General features: G+C 42.9%; 1 protein-coding gene and 1 non-coding gene across 2 annotated transcripts in view; one reads left to right on the top strand and one right to left on the bottom strand.

The window, feature by feature from the left end:
* The window catches only part of HCN1 (hyperpolarization activated cyclic nucleotide gated potassium channel 1), a 363,494-nt gene that overhangs the window by 339,990 nt on the left and 11,225 nt on the right, over positions 1–12,279 (bottom strand). The gene's annotated exons all lie outside the window — the stretch shown is intronic.
* On the top strand, positions 3,093–3,230 carry LOC119944971. Its single transcript, XR_005456109.1, has one exon. It is a non-coding gene; the product is annotated as a small nucleolar RNA SNORA7 (small nucleolar RNA).

Genomic DNA, 12,279 nt, shown 5'->3' on the forward strand with positions numbered 1-12,279 from the left:
GCAAAGCACTGTACTATGCACTTGGGAAGTACAAGTTGGCATGTGCATACAATAGAGCACAGGCCTAGAAGTCAGAAGGACTTGGGCTTGGGTTCTAATCCCAGTTTCCCCACTTGCCTGCTGAGTGACTTTGGGCAGATCACCTCACTTCTCTGTGCCTCAGTTACCTCACCTGGAAAACGGGCATTAAGACCATCAACCCTATGCAAGGCAGGGCCTGTATTCAACCTGATTAACCTGTACCTATCCCAGCACTTAGTAAAGTGCCTGGCATATAGTAAGCGCTTACACGAAAACCATACATAAATTTTTTAAAAAACTGCTACAACATGTGATGCTCAAAAGCAGTCCAGTATGAGCAGCATTAAGAAGTAACTACCTAAGTTAGAGAAGCAGCGTGGCTCAGTGGAAAGAGCCCGGACTTGGGAGTCAGAGGTCATGGGTTCGAAAGCTTGTTTCACTTTAAGGAGCTGACATCACTGACTGCCTTAAGTAGTCCATTAGTTTAAATGAGTCAGCAAACGCCAAACAATGGCTATTTTCTTTGTGTACCTCCATTAAGCTTAATTTAGGAGAAAGATCACTTTCCAGTGTTTAAATATGCAAGCTGCATAACTAGGGTTCACAAGGTAAAGTTGAATTTCATAATATTTTTCTATTGCTTTTATCAGATGACTTTATAAAATCATATTTGTTATTGACCGAGTTGTGAAACTGAACCCAGGTGGCATATGGTAAGCTCAGCTTGGATGTTACCAGAGAGTAGTATTTAGATACCAATTTAACAAAATCTTTGAAAATTAAAATTAGAGAGCCACCACAAAAGCAATTCCAATATGTGAAAAATGTAATGAATCGTGAAGGCAATGTGTTTCATTTCAGGTGCCAGGTTTTCCACCCAGAGAGATTGAGTTGCATGTTTCCCTGCTCTGATGACATTTAGAACAGAATATCCTTGTTCTGTGGCCTTCACAAATTCTCATGAAGTATTCTGAAGTTCCTGATGACTTTGTTCTGTCTCTTTTATGTCATCAGAACAATGTACGGCTCAGAGGTGATTTAAAAAACAAAACGTTTGCCCCCTAATAAGTTGTAGATCACTGTATCCATTGATAGGATGGACTGCTTGTCTGCTGTGTGACTTGGGCAAGACACTTCACTTCTTTGGGCCGCAGTTACCTCATCTATAAAACGGGAATGAAGACTATGAGGAACAGGAATTGTGTTCAACTTGATTATTTCATACCTACCCTAGTGCTTAGTACCATGCTTGGCATGTAGTAAGTACTTTACAAATACTATTTTAAAAATAAAAATAAATAAATATCCCAACTACCTCACTGCCTTCAAATCTGATTCTCTCAGCTATGCAATAGTAACAGAGAAGTGACTATAGTTCAAACACAAACACAGGAACACATTATCACTATTGTTTTAATGGCTCAGTGGAAAGAGCATGGGTTTGGGAGTCAGAGGTTGTGGGTTCCAATCCCGGCTCTGCCACTTGTCAGCTGTGTGACTTTGGGAAAGTCACAACTTTTCTGTGCCTCAGTTACCTCATCTGTAAAATGGGGATTAAGACTGTGAGCCCTATGTGGGACAACCTGATTGCCTTGCATCCCCCCAGCGCTCAGAACAGTGCTTCGCACATAGTAAGTGCTTAGCAAATGCCATTATTATTATTATTAATGACCAATGGCTGGAAGATAGTTCTTCCAGTCTAACCCCTAAATACATGTATTTAAGGTTTCAATTCTCCATTGAAGTAAGGTACTTTTCAATTCTAATGGCTAAGTACGCTTTTATTTTGAATTTATTACACCCAAACAAAATGCCAATATACTTAGTTGCCTGCCTACATTCCTTAGAAAAGTTTGATTTCCACTTTTAAAATGGAAATACTCATTTGTATTGGCTTCTGATGCCTTCTCATAAATAGATTTGACTATTATAATTAGACTGCCTGTTATAAATCATGCAAAACCAGCTGTCTACATTTTACACTCAAGTTTCAGTAATAACTGAAATAGTCAAATATGTGTTAATTTATTTTAAGGGAAAAAGCTTAGAAGCCGAAACTCTTAAAGTGCTCAACAGGGACAGCTGTTAAGGATGCTAAGTGCAAAATAGGTCAGGAAAGTAAGGGAAGAATAGACTCGCCATACTCTAAATGGATGTATGAAATATGTGTGCATGTATATATGTCTCTATACACAAACACACATATATATGTACACACACACACACACACACACACACACACACACACACACACACACACACACACACACACACACACACACACACACACACACACACACACACACACACACACACACACACACACACACACACACACACACACCCCCCCCCCCCCCCCCCCCCCCCCCCCGGGCCTGCAGGCCGGGATAGAAGCTGCCCGGCTTCTATAATCAATGGTATTTATTGAGCGCTTACCATGTGCGGAACACTGTACCAAGAGCTTGGGAGAGTATAATACAACAGGATTAGCAGAAACGTTCCCTGTCCATAACACTCTTAAAGTCTAGAGGGGGACACGGACATTAATATGAATAAATAAGTCATTTATAATATGTAATTTAAAGATAGCTATATAAATACTGTGGTGTAAGGGGTGAGGTGAATACCAAATGTCCCAAGGTCACCGCTCTAAGTGCATAGATGACTCAGAAGGGAAAAGAGGACTTAATCGGGGATGCCCCCATGCCATAGATTTCCAGAAGCCTCTGCTCCAGGCCAGGAAGAGCAAGGAACAGCAGAGTGAGGAGGTGTCAACTTTTAGAATGTTGCGTGGCTGTGACTTTGGCTCCGTCTGTTGACCACTGTCAGATCTTGAGCTTGAAACTTTGTTCCTTTAGCCATAGTGCCTTATTGCTTTGAATTAATTTCTCAAGGTCTTTGTCATTTATGTTGGTTTTGTGTTTAGATTGCTTAATCTTTCTTTATGTATCTTTTTGTTTTTAAACTGAGCCTTTTGGATTGTGAGGGATTATATCTAATTCTCACCAGTGTATTCTAGTCCAGTGCATGGAATTTATTACGCAGGCACTTAATGCTGCTAGTAGACAGGTCCCCTCTCAGGATCGCACCTGGAGAGTTTCCAGTACTCTACCAGTCATGGCTATGGGAGGGAGAGTTAAGCAGAAGCCTACCCATTCCATGCCTAGCTTGGGCAGTGGCTAGTGAATGGAAGACTATCTGCTACAAGTTAAGACTAACCTGTGCTGGGCATTAGTGGAAAGAGCCCAGGCTTGGGAGTCAGAGGTCACTGGGTTCTAATTCTGGCTCCACCACTTATCGGCTGTGTGACTTTGGGCAAGTCACTTAACTCCGAGGAAAGAGCACGGGCTTTGGAGTCAGAGGTCATGGGTTCAAATCCTGACTCTTCCAATTGTCAGCTATGTGACTTTGGGAAAGTCACTTAACTTCTCTGGGCCTCAGTTACCTCATCTGTAAAATGGGGATTAAGACTGTGAGACCCCCGTGGGACAACCTGATCACCTTGTAACCTCCCCAGTGCTTAGAACAGTGCTTTGCACATAGTAAGCACTTAATAAATGACATTATTATTATTTTTTAAATTATTATCAGCGGCATGGGAGAGAGTCAAGAGTGGGGACTCAAATTTACTGCGTGGAAGAAGGCGATGGTAAACCACTTCTGGATTCTTACCAAGAAAACTCTACAGATGCACTACTAGAACGACTGCAGACGGAGGTGGGGCTTTCTGGGAGACATGTGTCCATGGAGTCACTATGGGTCAGAAACGACTCAATAGCATAAGACGAGACAAGACTAGACCCTTTCACAAACACCCCACTTTCTCCACACACCTCTTTCTTCATTAGTCTGATGCCGTATCAAAACACAGTGTCAAGAATGGATCATATCCAGTGAAGTCCTGGAATGTAGTTTGGGCCGGCTCGAGTAGATAAGCATGTGTAGCAGACCGAAAGAGTGCGGTAGTTGGAAATTTGAAAGCATCTAGCCTCTCTCTCCGCCCAGGCCAAAAGCAGTGCCTGAGTGAACTGGGGCCTGGGAGGACAACACAACAGCTGTAGATCAAAAGGGCAGTCAGGGGTCCATGCAAACAGACACTAAATTTAGGGTTCAGGCTGACTTCTGTATGACCTCGTTATGGCCCAGCAAAATGCACGCAAATTATCATGATGACATCACACAGCATGGAAAGAAACAGCAAATCTTGCCCCACCTCAGGACGGGCAAGTATTTGAAGCCGATCTTGAATAAACGTTAACAATATTTATGGAGTGGTTCAGATACAGTCCCTGTTCCACAAGTAGATCAAGGTTTCAGAAGCAGACCTTCCTCCTCATTTCTCAACCCTCTCTCTCCTATCATTCATTTCAAAATTCAAGAGAATTGTTTACATCTGCTGTCTCCACTTATTTGCCTCTAATTCCCCCCTTGTTCCGTGCAGCCTAGCTTCTTCCCCACTCCATTCCACAGAAACATCTCTCTTGAAGGTCACTAATGATTCCCACCTTGCCAAATCCACTGGTCTCTACTCTAATCCTAAGCCTCCACAACCTCTTAGCTGCCTCCAGTCTTATAAACCACCCCATTCTCCTGGAAACATCATCTGTGTTCTTGGATTTGTATCCTCTAAGCACTTTGATTTCCACCCTACCCTCTCAGCACTTATGTACATAGCCAACTAACTTACTTTAATGTGTGTATCCTCCTTTAGTCTGTAAGCTCCGTGCAGACAGGGTCATGTCTACCTACTCTCATGTATTGCACCCACCTAAGTGCTTAGTACGGTGCTCAGTAAATACCATTGATTTGATTGATTGGGAGAGCAGTTATCTTCTCCCTATTTTACAGATGAGGAAACTGACTGAGCCCACGGAAGTGATGTGACTTGCCCAAGGTCACCCAGCAGATCAGAAGGAGCTCGGGCTAGACCCCTGTTCTCCTGGTTCCCAAGCATGTGTTCTTTTCAGTAAGCCATTCAGGACTCAAGGAAACTCACTTAAATGTTCATCACCTCACAACTTTAGTAGGCTGGCTATATGAGGAGAATGAATACAGCAGGATACCCAAAAAACTGCTTTATGGTGAGCTGAAATGGGGTAATTAGAATTCTTTGAAGACATATTGCAACAAAGTCTCAAATGAGTTGTTAGGTTAGTGGCAGTAGAAGACAGATCTGTCCACTGATCTATGCATCTGTCTTCCCCTACTTAGACTGTGAATCCCATGTGGAACAGAGACCGTGTATGATCTGATTAGCTTGTATTTAGCAGAGGGAGCATTTAGCATATATGAAGCATTTAATAAATGCAATTAATACTAACTGGCCCTAAACATAGTTTGAGAAGGAAATTTATGTTAATTTTTCTGAGTTCCATTAATTTTTTAAAGTTCCTAATTTATCTCTAGCAAATTACACAGTTGTTGAGGCTCCATAGGCAAACGTGCTGAATTAGCCTCCAAATTCCTTGTGAAATCCCTGCTGGGCACCTCTCTTTAACTCCTTACATGGATCCCTAGGTATTCTCCACCCTAGTTTGCATGGCTTGCTCTTTCCAAGCCCATTTTCTAACTTTACCTTATCTCAACTGTCATTTACACTTTTGTTCCAACCTGGAAATCCTCCCCTCTTCAAATATTCCAGGCTACAGTTAATGATGGTGTTTGTTAAGCCTTATTATGTGCCAAGCCCTGTTCTAAGCACTGGGGTAGATACAAGGTAATTAGGTTGTCCCACGTGGAGCTCACAGTCTTAATCCCCATTTTACAGATGAGGTAACTGAGGCACAGAGAAGTTAAGTGATTTGCCCAAGATCACACAACAGACAAGTGGCAGAGGCAAGATTAGAACCCACAACCTCTGACTCCCGAGCCCAAGCTCTTTCCATTAACCCATGCTCCTTCTAATAATAGTATTTGTTAAGAATTTACTATGTGCCAAGCACTGTGGTAGATACAAGGTAATCAGATCAGACACAGTCCCGGTCCCACTTAGGGCTCCCAGTCTCAATGCCCATTTTATGGATGAGGTAACTGAGCCTCAGAGAAGTGACATGACTTGCTCATGGTCACATAGCAGACATGTGGCAGAGCAGGGATCAGAACTCATGACCTACTAACTCCCAGGCCCAGGCTCTACCCACTACACAAGTTCTTTGCATCTTAAAGCCCTCCTAAAAATCCCACCTCTTCCAAGAAGCTTTCCCCGATTAGACCTCAACCTACAAAGTTGCCGCTCTATGAAATAAACCTATGGGAGTAAATGAGGCCAAAAAGGCCAGTGAAGGAAACATAGCTCTAACTTCGCTGTGCACATGCACTGGGTTGTCCTGCTTACTGCTTCAGCCTCTGAAATTCCCTCCTTGCCATTTGATGTTGAGGACAGCCCATATGTGACTGTGATGGAACTGTTCAGGGACTCATTTGTGACATTTGTGGGAAGTCAACCTCCCAAGGACTTGGGTTCTAATCCTGATTCCACTACTTGTCTTTTGTGTGACTCTGGGCAAGTCAGTCAGTCGATCATATTTATTGAGCACTTATGTCTACTTGGGTGGGGTCCTTTAGGGAATGATCATGAGAAGCAGCATTGCTTAGTGGATACAGCACAGGTTTGGGAGTCAGAAGAACCTGGGTTCTAATCCCAGCTCTGCCACATGTCTGCTGTATGACCTTGTACAAGCTACTTCACTTCTCTGGGCCTTGGTTACAAATCTGGAAAATGAAGATTTAGAATGTGAATCTCATTTGGGTCAGGGACTGTGTCCAACCTGATTAATTTGATTCTACTCCAGCGCTTATAAGAGTGCTTGACACACAGTAAGTGCTTAACAAGTACCATAATTATTATTATCATTATATTCTCTCCATGCAGACATTCTTGAATGGCCGCCTCTAGGATTTCAACTGATGAGCAAAGTCTGAGTTGAAAGAGTATCTGAGGGGAGCACAAGTATAGTCTTAATACCTTCAGCCAGGTCCCTCTGGGCATCTTTCAATATAGCTAGGTCAGATGGGACTGTAAGCTCATTGTGGGCAGGGAATGTGTCCATTTATTGTTATATATTACTCTCCCAAGTGCTTAGTACAGAGCTTTACACACAGCTGGCACTCAATAAATACTACTGAATGAATGAATGAAATGTGCTGGAGATTAAGCTGAAATTGGGAAACCAAACGCAAGGGCAGAAGGAAACAGTTGAAGGAAACTGTAAAAGAAAGTGCTAGATAATACCTTGTCTCAGCTGAAAACTGGGAATCAATTCACCTTTGCATGAGCAGTTGGCTGAAAAGTTCAGTGTTGGGACCAATAGTCCTGACAACACACTGCACACAAAGACTGTTTTTTATCATGCTTGTTGCGGTGCTGTTTGGCTTTTGCTTCCTTGCTTCAAGATCCTTACAAACCTACTAGCTGGACTGTAAGCCCATTGTAGGCAGGGATTGTCTCTCTTTATTGCTGTATTGTACTTTCCAAGTGCTTAGCAAAGTGTTCTGCACACAGTAAGTGCTCAATAAATATGACTGAATGAATGAAAGACAGCTACTCTTTTCTTCATTGCAGTGCACCATATTAATCTATCTGGAACAACTCATTGAGGGCAGGGAACACGTCTACCAACTGTATGATACTGCACCCTCCCAAGCACTTAATACAGTGCTCAGTGCACAGTAAGCCCTCAGTGACTCCCAGTTTTCATTCACTCATTCATTCATTCAATTGTATTTATTGAGCACTTACTGTGTGCAGAGCACTGTACTAAGTGCTTGGAAAGTACAATACAGCAATAAAGAGAGACAATCCCTGCCCACAGCAGGCTCACAGTCGGGGGGGGGGGGGGGGGGGGGAGACAAACATCAATAAAAGTAAATAGGCATCAATATAAATGAATAGAATTATAGATACATACATATATACATAAGTGCTGTGGGGTGGGGAGAGGGGCAAAGAGCAAGGGGAGAGTCAGGATGGCATGGAAGGGAGTGGGAGCTGAGGAAAAGTGGGGTTTAGTCTGGGAAGGCCTGGGAAGTTTTCAGACGAGAGGGGGACCCTAGCAGAGACTTTGCTTCATTAAAGTCTTAAAATGTACCTCTAGACTGTAAGCTCATAGAGGGCAGGGAATGAGTTTGTTACATTGTTTTGTTGTACTCTCCCAAGTGCTTAGTGCCCTGCACACAGTAAATGCTCAGTAAATACGACTGATCAATGTTTCCTGTTTGCTTTCAGTTTCCCCAATTTCCGCTCACTTGGAGTATCCGACTGTTGTTCATTTTCCACTCATGTCCCAATATGGTATCCCTGTGCTGTGCTGAGCATAGTTTTCAAACTAGGAAGCAGTGTGGCCTAGTGGAAAGGGTCCTGGGAGTCAGAAGACCTGGTTCTAATCTCGGCTCTACCCCTTGCCTGCTGTGTGACCTGGGGCAAGTCACTCAACTTCTCTTTGCTTCAGTTTCTTTGTCTGTTAAATGGGAGTTCAACACCTGTTTTCCCTCCAACTTAGACTGTGAGCCCTATGTGGACAGAGACTGTGGCTGACCTGATCATCTTGTATCTACTCCAGTTCTTGGCACATAGTAAGCACTTAAATATCATTATCATTATATAATGAGTTCCAGCTATATTACATTTTTGATTTGCAGCTCTTCAATTCATGAGATTTGCCCTGTGATATTATATATACATATATACACTCATACACACACACATACACACCATACCCTCTAGACTTTAAGTTTATTGTGGGCAGGGAACAGGTCTACCATCTCTGTTGTACTCCCCCAAGTGCTTAGTACACTGCTCTGCACACAGTAAGTGCTCAATATCATTGATTCATTGATCTGGAACTTTCAATGTACACGAGGACCGTCAGGATGAGCAATAGCTTTTTGGGCCCCTAGGGGCCATATATTTTTTCTCTCCCCAAGTGACATTTTCACCAAAGGATAAAATTACCCACCCAGCGGGACCTGGCTACCATCTAATAACATAGTACATTACACTGAGAGATCATTTTGTTCTTGTACTGAAAAAGTGACATTACTGACGGAATTGCTCCTTGTGTAGGCTGAAAGGACATGACTATCAGTCTTTTCCATATTGTGTACACGTAGAGACTGACCATGATATCAGTAACATGTGGAGTGGCAAACTTCATTATGAGCAACTCAAACAGGCCATTGTTGAAATTTGAAATGGATCAATTAGAGGGCTTTCAATTCAGGCAGATAGAATGATTTCTCCAGGAAGGAAATGAATGGTTTAATGAAATGTGTTAACTCACTAAAGCTTTAAAAACATTAGAAAGAAGGCTTAGAAATGACCTTCCTTCTGTTTCCTTGAGCCATGTATGTCCTAATCATTATGGTTTGACTGGGAAGTGCTTGACTAGACAAATTGGAAATGCAAAACTGCAGGTGCCCTGCTTAGAAAAAAAAAAGAGCTCACAATTAAACAAAGAAACCCACTTTTCAAATGCCACCGGCTTTTAAATACCACCTTGTTGGACTTAATTTCCTAGTCCTGAGTACCATCTAATATTTACAGAAAGGTCCTCATGGTATTGCTGACATTGATTCAGGTACAGTGTTGAGTCATTAACATATCTTGCTGTTTGCCTACAAAATGCTCTCCAATAATTAGGGCTGAGCACGCTGCACTTTTAAAAAAAATTAAATCAAGCCTCTGGGAGAGAAGCAAAGAAACAGACAGTTAAAGGACATTCAGGCAATTAACAAGTATGATAAAATTAAAAACTGAACATGGAAAAGTAGGTTAAGATTTTTTTTTTGGTTTCTCAATGTTATATGTTGATGGAGAAAGGTGTGATCCCCCACTCCTCAAGAACCTCCAGTGGTTGCCCACCCATCTCCACATCAAACAGGAACTCTTCACCATTGGCTTTAAAGCAATCATTCAATTGTATTTATTGAGTGCTCACTGTGTGCAGAGCACTGTACTAAGCGCTTAATCAATCCCTTTGCCCCGTCCTAGCTTACCTCACTGATTTTCTACTACAATGTTCCTCTAGTGTTAACTACTCACTTTATCTCAATCTCATTTTACTCACCGCCAACCCCTTGCCCATGTCCTTTCTCTGGCCTGGATTCTCTCCCCCTTCTTATCCAACAGATGGTCAGTCTCTCCACCTTCAAAGCCTTATTAAAATCGCAACTCCTCCAAGAGGCCTTCCCTGACTAAGCCCTCATCTCCTCTGCTCCCTCTCTCCTGACATTGACATTGGATTTGTATTCTTTATTCACTTGATATTCACCCCACTCTCAATCCCACAGTACTAATGTACATATCTGTAATTTATTTTAATGTCTATTTACTATACTGTAAGCTCCTTGTGGGCAGGGAGCAGATATACCAACTCTGTTGTTTTATCCTCCTCCATGTGCTTAGTACAGTGCTCTGCACACAGAAAGCATTCAATAAGTGCCACTGATGGATTAACTACTCCAAACCTCTATTGGAGTCCAGAACAGAATAGCCCAAACTTCTGCAAATGAAGCCAATCTTGTATGCTACTTTCTGAAGAATTTCTCTCACCTCATCAACCATCAACTCTTTCTGCCCATGTTTGTTACAATGATACATTATTCACAAACAGGATAAAACCACACACAAACAGATGTCAATATTGCTTAACATAATTGGCCCACAAAATGTTACATAATAAACTTTCTGGCAATCTCTCCTGAAAACAGAAGAATAGTTTTGACTTCATTAAACTAGTGAACAATTCCCATCCCCTGTACCACTGCAGAAAAAAGGGAAAAAGTAAGAAAGCCTATTTTCTTCTTCAAAAACAACCATTCCCCCACGAAAGAAAATAGACAAGAAAAATCAACAAGAGGTGGAATGCCAATTGGTGGATGCCAATTTGTACTTCCCAAGCGCTTAGTACAGTGCTCTGCACATAGTAAGCGCTCAATAAATACGATTGATTGATTGATTGATTCCCTCCCAAACCCTGCCCTCTCCCTGACTTTCCCATCACTGTTGACGGCACTACCATCCTTCCCGTCTCACAGGCCCGCAACCTTGGTGTCATCCTCGACTCCGCTCTCTCGTTCACCCCTCGCATCCAAGCAGTCACCAAAACCTGCCGGTCTCAGCTCCGCAACCTTGCCAAGATCCGCCCTTTCCTATCCATCCGAACCGCTACCCTGCTCGTTCAAGCTCTCATCCTATCCCCTCTGGACTACTGTATCAGCCTCCTTTCCGATCTCCCATCGTCATGTCTCTCCCCACTTCAATCCATATTTCATGCCGCTGCCCGGATTGTCTTTGTCCAGAAACGCTCTGGGCATGTTACTTCCCTCCTCAAAAATCCTCAAAAATCTCCAGTGGCTACCAATCAATCTGCGCATCAGGCAGAAACTCCTCACCCTCGGCTTCAAGGCTCTCCATCACCTCGCCCCCTCCTACCTCACCTCTCTTCTCTCCTTCTACAGCCCAGCCCGCACCCTCCGCTCCTCTGCCGCTAATCTCCTCACAGTGCCTCGTTCTCACCTGTCCTGCCGTCGACCCCCGGCCCACATCATCCCCCGGGCCTGGAATGCCCTCCCTCTGCCCCTCCGCCAAGCTAGCTCTCTTCCTCCCTTCAAGGCCCTACTGAGAGCTCACCTCTTCCAGGTGGCCTTCCCAGACTGAGCCCCCTCCTTCCTCCTTCCTCCCCGTCGTCCCCCTCTCCTTCCCCCCGTCTTACCTACTTCCCTTCCCCACAGCACCTGTATATATGTATATATGTTTGTACATATTTATTACTCTTTTTATTTATTTTACTAGTACAGATCTATTCTATTTATTTTATTTTGTTAATATGTTTGGTTTTTTTCTCTGTCTCCCCCTTCTAGACTGTGAGCCCACTGTTGGGTAGGAACCGTCTCTATATGTTGCCAACTTGTACTTCCCAAGCGCTTAGTACAGTGCTCTGCACACAGTAAGCGCTCAATAAATACGATTGATTGATTGAAGAGATCCAACAACTGGAACCAAATGCTGGAATTGTCCTAGGAAGCAATCAGTTTTTTGTTAATTTCCTAAAAAAATGTTCAATGAATAAAGGAACATATTGTATTGACTAAATCATATTTACTCATCTGGATTATGGTGACAAGTAAGAGTTCAGCAGAGTAAAGAAAAGGTCACCATTTCCACAGGAGATGGTAAATTGCTGTGTTCTCTTTTGCTTGGCTGCTTTCAAACTTCCAATCCACTGAACTAAGGTTAGGGAAGATTCAAGAATCTGAATA

The sequence above is a fragment of the Tachyglossus aculeatus genome, chromosome 23, assembly GCF_015852505.1.
Source record: "Tachyglossus aculeatus isolate mTacAcu1 chromosome 23, mTacAcu1.pri, whole genome shotgun sequence".
In the NCBI taxonomy this organism is placed as follows: Eukaryota; Metazoa; Chordata; class Mammalia; order Monotremata; family Tachyglossidae; genus Tachyglossus; species Tachyglossus aculeatus.